General features: G+C 43.7%; 1 protein-coding gene across 2 annotated transcripts in view; it reads right to left on the reverse strand.

The window, feature by feature from the left end:
- The window catches only part of LOC113821079 (SH3 domain-binding glutamic acid-rich protein homolog), a 98089-nt gene that overhangs the window by 52597 nt on the left and 35492 nt on the right, over positions 1–10000 (reverse strand). The window lies entirely within an intron of this gene.

Below are 10000 nucleotides of genomic sequence, written 5' to 3' on the forward strand. Positions count from 1 at the left end.
CCCCTTTCTCCATTCCCCCTTTCTCCCTCTCACTTTCCCCACCCCCTTTCTCTGCCTTTCTCTCTCTCTCTCCTTAATTTTCCTCCATCACTCTTCCCCCCTTTTTCTCTCCCCCCTTTCTCCCTCTCTCCCTCTCTCCTCCAAAGCGCCGACTCTCACATACCACTTGGCCGCGAGAACTCACCAGAGCCGACCGACCGACCCCGGCAGTGTAAAAATACCCCCATCCCTCTTGGCTTTTCTCTTCTCCTCTTTCTCTCTTTTTCTGACTTTTCTTCTCTTTCTCTCTTTTTCTCCCTTTTCTTCTCTTTCTCTCTTTTCTCCCTTTTCTTCTCTTTCTCTTTCCTTCTCTTTTTCTCCCTTTTCTTCTTTCTCTTTCCTTCTCTTTTTGTCGCTTTTCTTCTCTTTCTCTCTTTTCTCTCTTTCCTTCTCTCTTTCTCCCTTTTCTTCTTTTCCTCTCTCCCCTTCTCTTTTTCTCCCTTTTCTTCTCTTTTTCTCCCTTTTCTTCTCTTCCTCCCTTTTCTTCTCTTCCTCACTTTTCTTCTCTTCCTCCCTTTTCTTCTCTTCCTCCCTTTTCTTCGCTTTCCTCTTTCTCTTTTCTTCTCGTCTCTCCGTTTTCTCTCTTTCCTTTTCTTTCTCCTTGCCTCTAGCTTTGCTCCTCCTTTCCTTTCTTTCCCTGTTCTCCCTTCGCCCCCTCTCTCCACTTCCCTTATTCTCCTTCCTCTCCCCACTCTCCCCTACACTCCTCCACATTCTTTCTCCCTCACTTTGCTCCCTCTCTCTATCTCCTCTTTTCATTTTATCTCTTCGTCACCTTTTCCACTCCTTCCCTATATCTTTCCTTCGTTCTCTCCGCTCCCTCCTTCTGCCTCTCCCTCATACTCTCCACTTCCAAACTTTATCTCTCCCTCCTCCCTCCCTCCATCTTTCCCTCACTCTCCCCACTAACTCCCTCCCTCTGCCTCTCCATCATTCTCTCCACTCCCTCCCTTGGTCTCTCCCTCATTGTATCTCTCCCTCCTCCCTCCCTCTGTCTTTCCTTCACTCTCTCCCTCCCTTCCTCTGTCTTTCCCTCCCTCACTCCACTCTCTCCACCTCTGTCTCTCCCTCATTCTCTCCACTCCCTCCCTCTATCGCTCCCACGCTCCCTCCCTCTACCTCTTATCCCTCTTCATCGCCACCCCTGCACCCCCCTCACCCTCCCCCTCCCCCTCCCCCCACAGACAATGGCCGCCCAGCTGCCCCGTTAATAAAATCCAATTCTCCGCAGCACATAAATAATAATCGATAAAGACAGACAAAGGAAGAGGAGAAATGAAAGAGGAGGAAGCACAGAAGGGAAGAACGAATGAGGAAATAAGAAGGAAACGGGGATAAAGGTAAACGAAGGGGAGACGAGAAGGGAGAAGGTAAAGAAAAAGCGAAGTGAAGGAAGAGAAGAAAAAAGGGAAGGGGCAGAGAAGGGAAAGGAAGGGAAGAGACGACAAGAAAAGAGAAGGGAAGCGAAGAGGAAGGAAGGAAGAAACCGATCATAAAATGGACGAAAGTGCAGAAGGAAGAATCAAAACAAACGAACGAATGGAGGAAGATACAGAACAGAACCAAAAGAAAGAAAAAAAAAATCACCAAGCGACAAGACGGGATCACACAAACAAAAAATCCAAACCCAAAACGAACGAAAAGAGCAAACAGAAACGAATAAATAATGACATAAACAATAAAATCAAAACCTACAACCCATGACCAACTGGAAGCCGCAGAGAACAGCTGTCCCTAGCCCGTATCTCGCGCTATCAGCTGACAGCCAGATGACGGAGGTCAAGGGAGGTATACAAAGAGTTTTTTATCACCGAGTTCTGGTTATCGAGTCACGTGACCTGGTCCCAACGTGTTCGTAACATGTCAACAAGAGAGAGAGGTAATAAAATAATTGGCCGATGGAACACTTGGGAAACCTTAAGGAAGTGTCACACTAGCACTTTTTCACAATCTTATTTAACATAAATACAAACATTCTCGAATACAGCTCTTGATCTGACTATGCTTTTGACAATTTTATTTAACACAAATACAAACATTCTCGAATATAGCTCTTGATCTGACTATGCTTGGCTGAAAAAGTTGACGGAAAGGTTTTCAGACGGAAACGATCATTATCGTCTGACTGGAGAATCGACAATTCTCTCAAAAATGGACAAATTTTCAGAAAATTGTAAACAAAAATTACGGAAAAAGTGCTAGTGTGACGGCACCTTAAGTGTATCAAAGAGGTTGAGGTATGCTCGGAAATGAGAAATCATGTAGGTTTTTATTTATTTGTGTATTTTTTCATTATTTTTCTTTATGTATTTATGTATCTTTATGTTTTTATTTATGTATTTTTTATTATCTTTCTTTTTGTGTGTTTGTCTGCTATCATCTTTTCAATCTGTCTCTCTCAGTTCGTCTTCCGTCCGCTATTCTTCCGTTCTTTCTCTTTTCCTCTATCTTCTGACTTGTTTCTATCTTCTCTCTGTGCCCTCTCCTTTCTTCTTCTTTCCTCTATCCTCTCCTCCCTCTTCTTGTTCTCATCCACTTACTTTATTTCTCTCCCTCTCTCTATCGTCATACTATACTTCATTCGCTTCTTTTCCTTTCTTCTCGCCTTTACTCCATCCCTCTTTTCCAACTTTTACTCCCCTTTCCTCGCCCTCCCTACCTCCCATTACCTCCCTTCTTCTATCTCCTTCGCCTTACTTCCAGCATCACCTTCTCCCTCCATCCCTCTTTCCCTCTCCCTCTCCTTCAATCCCTCCTTCTCCCTCTCCCTGCATCCTTTCTTCCCTCCATCTACATTCACTCCCTCTCCCCCCTCACTGTTCCTCTTTCCCTCTCTTTCTCCCTCCATCCCTTCTTTCCCTTTACCATTACTCCCTCTTCCTCCCTCTCCCTTCCTCTTTGTCTTTCCCTCTCCCTTCCTTTCCCTCCCCCTCTCCCTCAATCCCTCCTTTCTCTTCCCTCTACCTTTACTTCCTCTTCCTCTCCCTCCATCCCTCCTTTCTCTTCCCTCTACCTTTACTCCCTCTCCCTTCCTCTTTGTTTCTCCCTCTCCCTTCCTTTCCCTCCCCCTAACCCTCCCTCTCTCCCTCCCGCTACATCCGTCCCTTATCTCCCCCCCCCCCCTCTACTTCCTTCTCTCGGAGAAAGATTGGAACAAATGACTAGAAAGAAGAGAAAAGATAAAGAAAACGAAAAGCAAATAACATAAATGAGAATCATAAAAAAGAGAAAAAAAAGAACATGCGAAACAATAAATAAATTTAAAATATTAAGCCCAATACAAAACAAAAGAAGACGAGAAAGAAAACAGAAAACAAAACAAAACAAAAACAGACCAGAGAAATAAAAAAAAATAAAAAAATAAACGAGAAAGAAAACAAAACAAAACAAACAGACCAGTTAAATTTAAAATAAAAAATAAAATAAAATAAAAATAAAAGCAGACCAGGATATGCCAAGCACCCGAGGATGAGCTACCCCTCGAGAGGTCGCACTCGTACTCGCCTGCAACGCTCGCACTTCATCCTTCAATATCGATTATCCTTCCATCTTCACAGCTCACACTCCAGCCTCATCCTAGCGGTCTGCACGTACACTCATGCACACGCACACGCACACGAACTCGAATGTTCACAAACACTTACTTACACAAATTCGTACGCACACGAACTCGAATGTTCACAAACACTTACTTACACAAATTCGTACGCACACGAACTCGTATGAAAATGTACACATGCATGTACAAAAATGTGTACATACTTGGTTTTACACTTACATGCACATGCGCATGTAAACGCACACGGGCATAAATGAACACGCATGCATGCACATATACATACGTACATAGTCGTAAACGCGAACACACACACGCACACACGCACGCACACGCACACGCACACGCACGCACACACACACGCACGCACACACACACGCACGCACACACACATTACTACACACACACACACACTCACACACACACGCACGCACACACGTACACACAACCTCGACTCAGTGACCTTTCACCCTTGACACTTCCACCGTTTATCCTTCAAGCTCTTTTCTCGTCTCTTTCTTTCCAATCTTCCTTTCACCTCCGAATCGACGACGTATTCGCGTGACGTCACATCTTTTTGATGACGTCATTTAAAATTGTGACGTTATAAAATTGTGACGTCATTAAAAATTGTGACGTCATTAAAAATGTGACGTCATTAAAAATTGTGACTTCATAAAATTGTGAAGTCATTTAAAATTGTGACGTCACTAAGGGGGCGTGACGTGTTCAAGAAGAGGAAGGAAGGACCAACAAAGACAGATGCTTATGGAGAAAGTACGAGGAGGAGGAGGAAAATTAAAAGAGAAAGGACGGAGGAAGAGAAGAAGCAGGAGGAGGGGCAGGGGGAAGAAGAAGGAAAAGAAGAAGAAGAAGAGGGAGAAGAGAAGCAACAGAAGCAGCAGATAAGACAGCAGAAGGAGAAGCAGGGGTAACAGAAATAAGGGATATGAAAGAGAGAGAAAAATCCCCGAAACTGAAATACAGACAAAAAAAAAGAAAAAAAGAAAAAGTAAGAACACAAGAACAAAAGAAAATCAAAAGAGCATGGACAATTTCCTTCATTCAACATAATACACTATAATAACAATAACAAGTAACAACAATCAGGAAGAAACGTGAACCCAAAGACAGAACAAATAAACACAAAGAAAAAGAAGCAACACGAGCAAACAATAAAAAAAGAAAAAGAAAATATAAATACACAAAACAATCACAAACAGCAACAAAAAGGAACACGAGATTAAAACACACAAACAACGCACAAACAAACAAACAAACCCTATACCCAAATCACAAAGGAACAAAAACAAAAACAACAACAACAACAAAGCATCTCCACCCGAACAATGCAAATGAAAAGCACGCAAATCGCGCCTTACGAACAGAGGCCAATTAAGCTCAATTTACAATGCTCTGGTGGCGGGGAGGCGGGGTACGACTTTCAGATACGTTCGGAAATCTCTCACCAACACAACACACACGCGCTTCCAATAACTCAGAGGCAACAATTGAAGGGGGAAGGGGGAAGGGGGATGGGGGTGGGGGAAGGGGGAAGGGGGATGGGGGTGGGGGATGGGGGTGGGGGAAGGGGGAAGGGGGATGGGGGTGGGGGAAGGGGTAGGGGGTAGGGGTAGGGGGTGGGGGAGGGGGTAGGGGGTAGGGGAAGGGAAGAGGGTGGGGTAGGGGAAAGGGTGGGGGAATAGGGAGAGGGAGGAGGTGGGTAAAGGGGTGGGAGAAGGGGGAAGGGTGGGGGAAGAGGGAGAGGGAGGGGAAGGAGAAAGGGAAGGGGTGGGGGAAGAGGTAGGTGGGAGGGGGAAGGGGGAAGGGGAACGGGATGGAGTGGGGGGAAGGGGAACGGGATGGGGTGGGGGAAGGAGGAAGGAAAGGGGATGGGGAAGGAGAAAAGGAAGGGGTGGGGGAAGTGGTAGGTGGAAGGGGAAAAGTGAGAGGGAGGGGAAGGGAAAGGGATGGGGATGAGGATGAGGATGAGGATGAGGAAGAGGAAGGAGAAATTGGAAGGAGATGGGGACAGGGAAGGGGGGAGGAGGAGAAGAGGAGAAAAGGAAGGGGAAGAAAGGAGGGAGGAGGAGAAGAGGAGAAAATAGGGGAAGAAAGGAAGGTAGAGGAAAGAGGGAGAGCAAGGGAGAGGAGATGAGGAGGGGAAAAAGGGCAAAGGGAGGACGAAGGGGAAGGGAGGATATATAAGAAGGAAAAAACGAAAAAAAACATAAAAGGAAAAGAAAAGAAAAAAAATACACAAAAAAATTCTCTCCTATCCAACAAACAAAAACAAAAACAAAACAAAAACAAACAACAGCCTCCGACCCCGCCCCCCCACCCCCATCCCCGACCCCCCCAAGAATTACAACAGCTCGCGGTGAGCAGGTTGGAAGGTGACAGGTGACAGCCGGTAAGTGATAGGTGCTGGGTGCTCGGCGGCAGTGCCAGAGGGCCAGAGGGTCACGGAGAGTGCCAGGGGGAAATCGATGTGGCACGTGGGCACAGAGCGCCCTTTGTTAGCGCGCGTGAGAGAAAGAGAGGGAGGGAGGGAGGGAGAGAGAGGGGAGAGAGGGGGGAGGGTGAGGGAGAGGGAAGGGGAGAGAGAGGGGCGAGGAGGAGAGAGAGGGGCGAGGAGGAGAGGGAGGGAGGGAGGGAGAGAGAGAAGAAAAAGGGGGAGTGAGAGAGAGAAGAAAAGGGGGAGGGAGAGAGAGAGAAAAAAGGGGGAGGGGAGAGGGAGGAGGAGGAGTAGGAGTGGGAGGGAGGGGGGGAGGGAGGGAGGGAGGGATGGAAGGAGGGAGGGAGGGATGGAGGGAGGGATGGAGGGGGAGGGAGGGAGAGGGAGAGGGAGAGGGAGAGGGAGGGAGGAGAGAGAGAGAGAGAGAGAGAGAGAGAGAGAGAGAGAGAGAGAGAGAGAGAGAGAGAGAGAGAGAGAGAGAGAGAGAGAGAGAGAGAGAGAGAGAGAGAGAGAGAGAGAGAGAGAGAGAGAGAGAGAGAGAGAGAGAGAAAGAGAGAGAGAGAGAGAGAGAGAGAGAAAAAGAGAGAAGAAAGAGAGAAAGAGAGAAGAGAGAGAGAGAGGGAGAGAGCAAAGTACCGCGGGACAACTACTGCACTGCTATTGGATGACACTGTCTTATCTCGAAGTTACTGGTGGCGTTTTCTTAAAGTACGCTTTGAAGTTTGTTTGTTTGTTCATGTCTCTTTCTGTTCTCTCTCTCTCGCGCTCTCTCCCTCTTTTTCCTCTATTTCTTTTCTTCTTCCTTCTCTCTTTATTCTCTCCCCTGTTCTTCTCTTTTTCTTCACCCTCCTCTTTTCTTTTTATCTCCTATTTCTTCTCTTCTTTTCCCATTTTTCTACTTCTTTCCCCTTATTTCATCTCACATAAGTATTCTTACACTGCGAAACGTTGAACAAATAGCAAATAAACAAAACAGAGAAATAACAATAATCATAACAGTGCTAGTAAATAACTGTTTATCTATCTATATGAATATCAATTTGATGATTATGATAACAATAATAATAAAAAATAAATAAAAAACAATAATAATAATAACAGTAGCATCACTAACAACAGCAACAACAACTATAACAGTAATAAAAGCAATGATAATAACAATCACAATAACAACAATAATAATAATAAAAACAACAATAATGATAACAACAATACGATACACGAAAAAGAAGAAAAATCCAATAAAAAAAATATAAACAACCGCCACCACCACTACCAACAAGAACGACAACCTTCCCTACACAAAAACAGCAGCAACAATAACAACACCAAAAAACAACAACAACAGCAAAAACGGCAACAATAGCAACAACAATAGCAAAAAACTACAATAACAGCAAAACAACAACAGCAGCAAAAACAGCAACGGCAGCAAAAAACAATAACAGCAAAAAACAACAACAATAGCAAAAAACAACAATAATAACAGCAAAAAACAAAACGACAACAGCAGCAACAACAACAGCAACAAACTACAACAATAACAGCAAAATACAACTACAACAACAGCAAAACAACAGCAAAACGCAACAGCAAAAAAAACAGCAAAAGAACTACAACAATAACAACGAAAAAACAACAACAATAACACCACCACCACCAACACCAACACCAACAGCAGCAGCAGCGATCAGCCGAATGCCCACGGCCTTGCCTCATTACCACATCGGGCTCAGACGTCGCTTTATGGCCTCACGCCGAAAGCACGAGGAGAATGGGCGACGAAGAGAGAATGGCGATAAAAGGGACGAAGAGAGAATGGCGATAAAAGGGAAGTTAAGTGGAAGAATGACGAATGTCCGAAGAGCGAACATGGATAGAGAAAGCACGAAGAGAGAATGACGATAAAAGGGACGAAGAGAGAATGGCGATAAAAGGGAAGTAACATAATAAATAAAAAACAATAATAATAATAATAACAGAAACTATAATAGTAATAAAAGCAATGATAATAACAATCACAATAACAACAATAATAATAATAAAAACAACAATAATGATAACAACAATACGATACACGAAAAAGAAGAAAAATCCAATAAAAAAATATATAAACAACCGCCACCACCACTACCAACAAGAACGACAACCTTCCCTAAACAAAAACAGCAGCAACAATAACAACAGCAAAAAACAACAACAAAAACAACAGCAAAAACGGCAACAAGACGGCAGCAAAAAACAATAACAGCAAAAAACAACAACAATAACAAAAAACAACAATAATAACAGCAAAAAACAAATCAACAACAACAGCAACAACAACAGCAACAAACTACAACAACAACAGCAAAACAACAGCAAAACGCAACAGCAAAAAAACAGCAAAAGAACTACAACAATAACAACGAAAAAACACCACCAACACCACCAACACCACCAACACCACCACCAACAGCAGCGACCAGCCGAATGCCCACGGCCTTGCCTCATTACCAACATCAGGCTCAGACGTCGCTTTATGGCCTCACGCCGAAAGCACGAGGAGAATGGGCGACGAAGAGAGAATGGCGATAAGAGGGAAGTAAAGTGGAAGAATGACGAATGTGCGAAGAGCGAACAGGGATAGAGATAGGAAGAAGAGAGAATGAAGAATGTGCGAAGAGCGAACAAGGATAAAGAAAGGACGAAAAGAGAATGACAATAAAAGGGACGAAGAGAGAATGGCGATAAGAGGGAAGTAAAATAGAAGAATGACGAATGTGCGAAGAGCGAACAGGGATAGAGAAAGGACGAAGAGAGAATGACGATAAAAGGGACGAAGAGAGAATGACGATAAAAGGGACGAAGAGAGAATGACGATAAAAGGGAAATAAAATGGAAGAATGACGAATGTGCGAAGAGCGAACAGGGATAAAGAAAGCACGAAGAGAGAATGACGATAAAAGGGACGAAGAGAGAATGACGATAAAAGGGAAGTAAAATGGAAGAATGACGAATGTACGAAGAGCGAACAGGGATAGAGATAGGACGAAGAAAGAATGACAATAAAAGGGACGAAGAGAGAATGACGATAAAAGGGAAGTAAAATGGAAGAATGACGAATGTGCAAAGAGCGAACAGTGATAAAGACGAAGAGAGAATGGCGATAAAAGGGAAGTAAAATGGAAGAATGACGAATGTGCGAGGAGCGAACAGGGATAAAGACGAAGAGAGAATGGCGATAAAAGGGAAGTAAAATGGATGAATGACGAATGTGCGAGGAGCGAACAGGGATAAAGACGAAGAGTGAATGGCGATAAAAGGGAAGTAAAATGGAAGTGAAGCATGACGAATGTGTGAAGAGCGAACAAGGATAAAGAACGTGCGAATGAAGAATGTGATAAAGAATGTATGAATGAGGAATGCGATTCAGGATGTGTGGATAATGAAAAAACGAATAAAAATACGAATAAATCGATAAACATACGATTAAGAAGCGAATGAACAACGCACAAGCAAATAAGAAACAAGTTAATAACGAACGAGTGAAGAGCAAACAATAGATAACAAAAAACAAACAAATTAAAGGCGAATAAGTGAATAACGAAAACGTGACACTAAACCAGTGAATTACAAACAAGCCAATAAGAAACAACAAGTGAAGAGAAAACAGTGGATAACGAACAAGTGGATAACGAACAAGTGGATAACGAACAAGTGAAGAGAAAACAGTGGATAACGTACAATTGAAGAGAAAACAGTGGATAACGAACAAGTGGATAACGAACAAGTGAAGAGAAAACAGCGGATAACGAACAAGTGAAGAGAAAACAGCGGATAACGAACAAGTGAAGAGAAAACAGTGGAAAACGAACAAGTGGATAACGAACAAGTGAAGAGCAAACAGTGGATAACGAATAAGTGGATAACGAACAAGGGAAGAGCAAACAGTGGATAACGAACAG

This window comes from Penaeus vannamei, chromosome 38 (assembly GCF_042767895.1).
Source record: "Penaeus vannamei isolate JL-2024 chromosome 38, ASM4276789v1, whole genome shotgun sequence".
Classification (NCBI taxonomy): domain Eukaryota; kingdom Metazoa; phylum Arthropoda; class Malacostraca; order Decapoda; family Penaeidae; genus Penaeus; species Penaeus vannamei.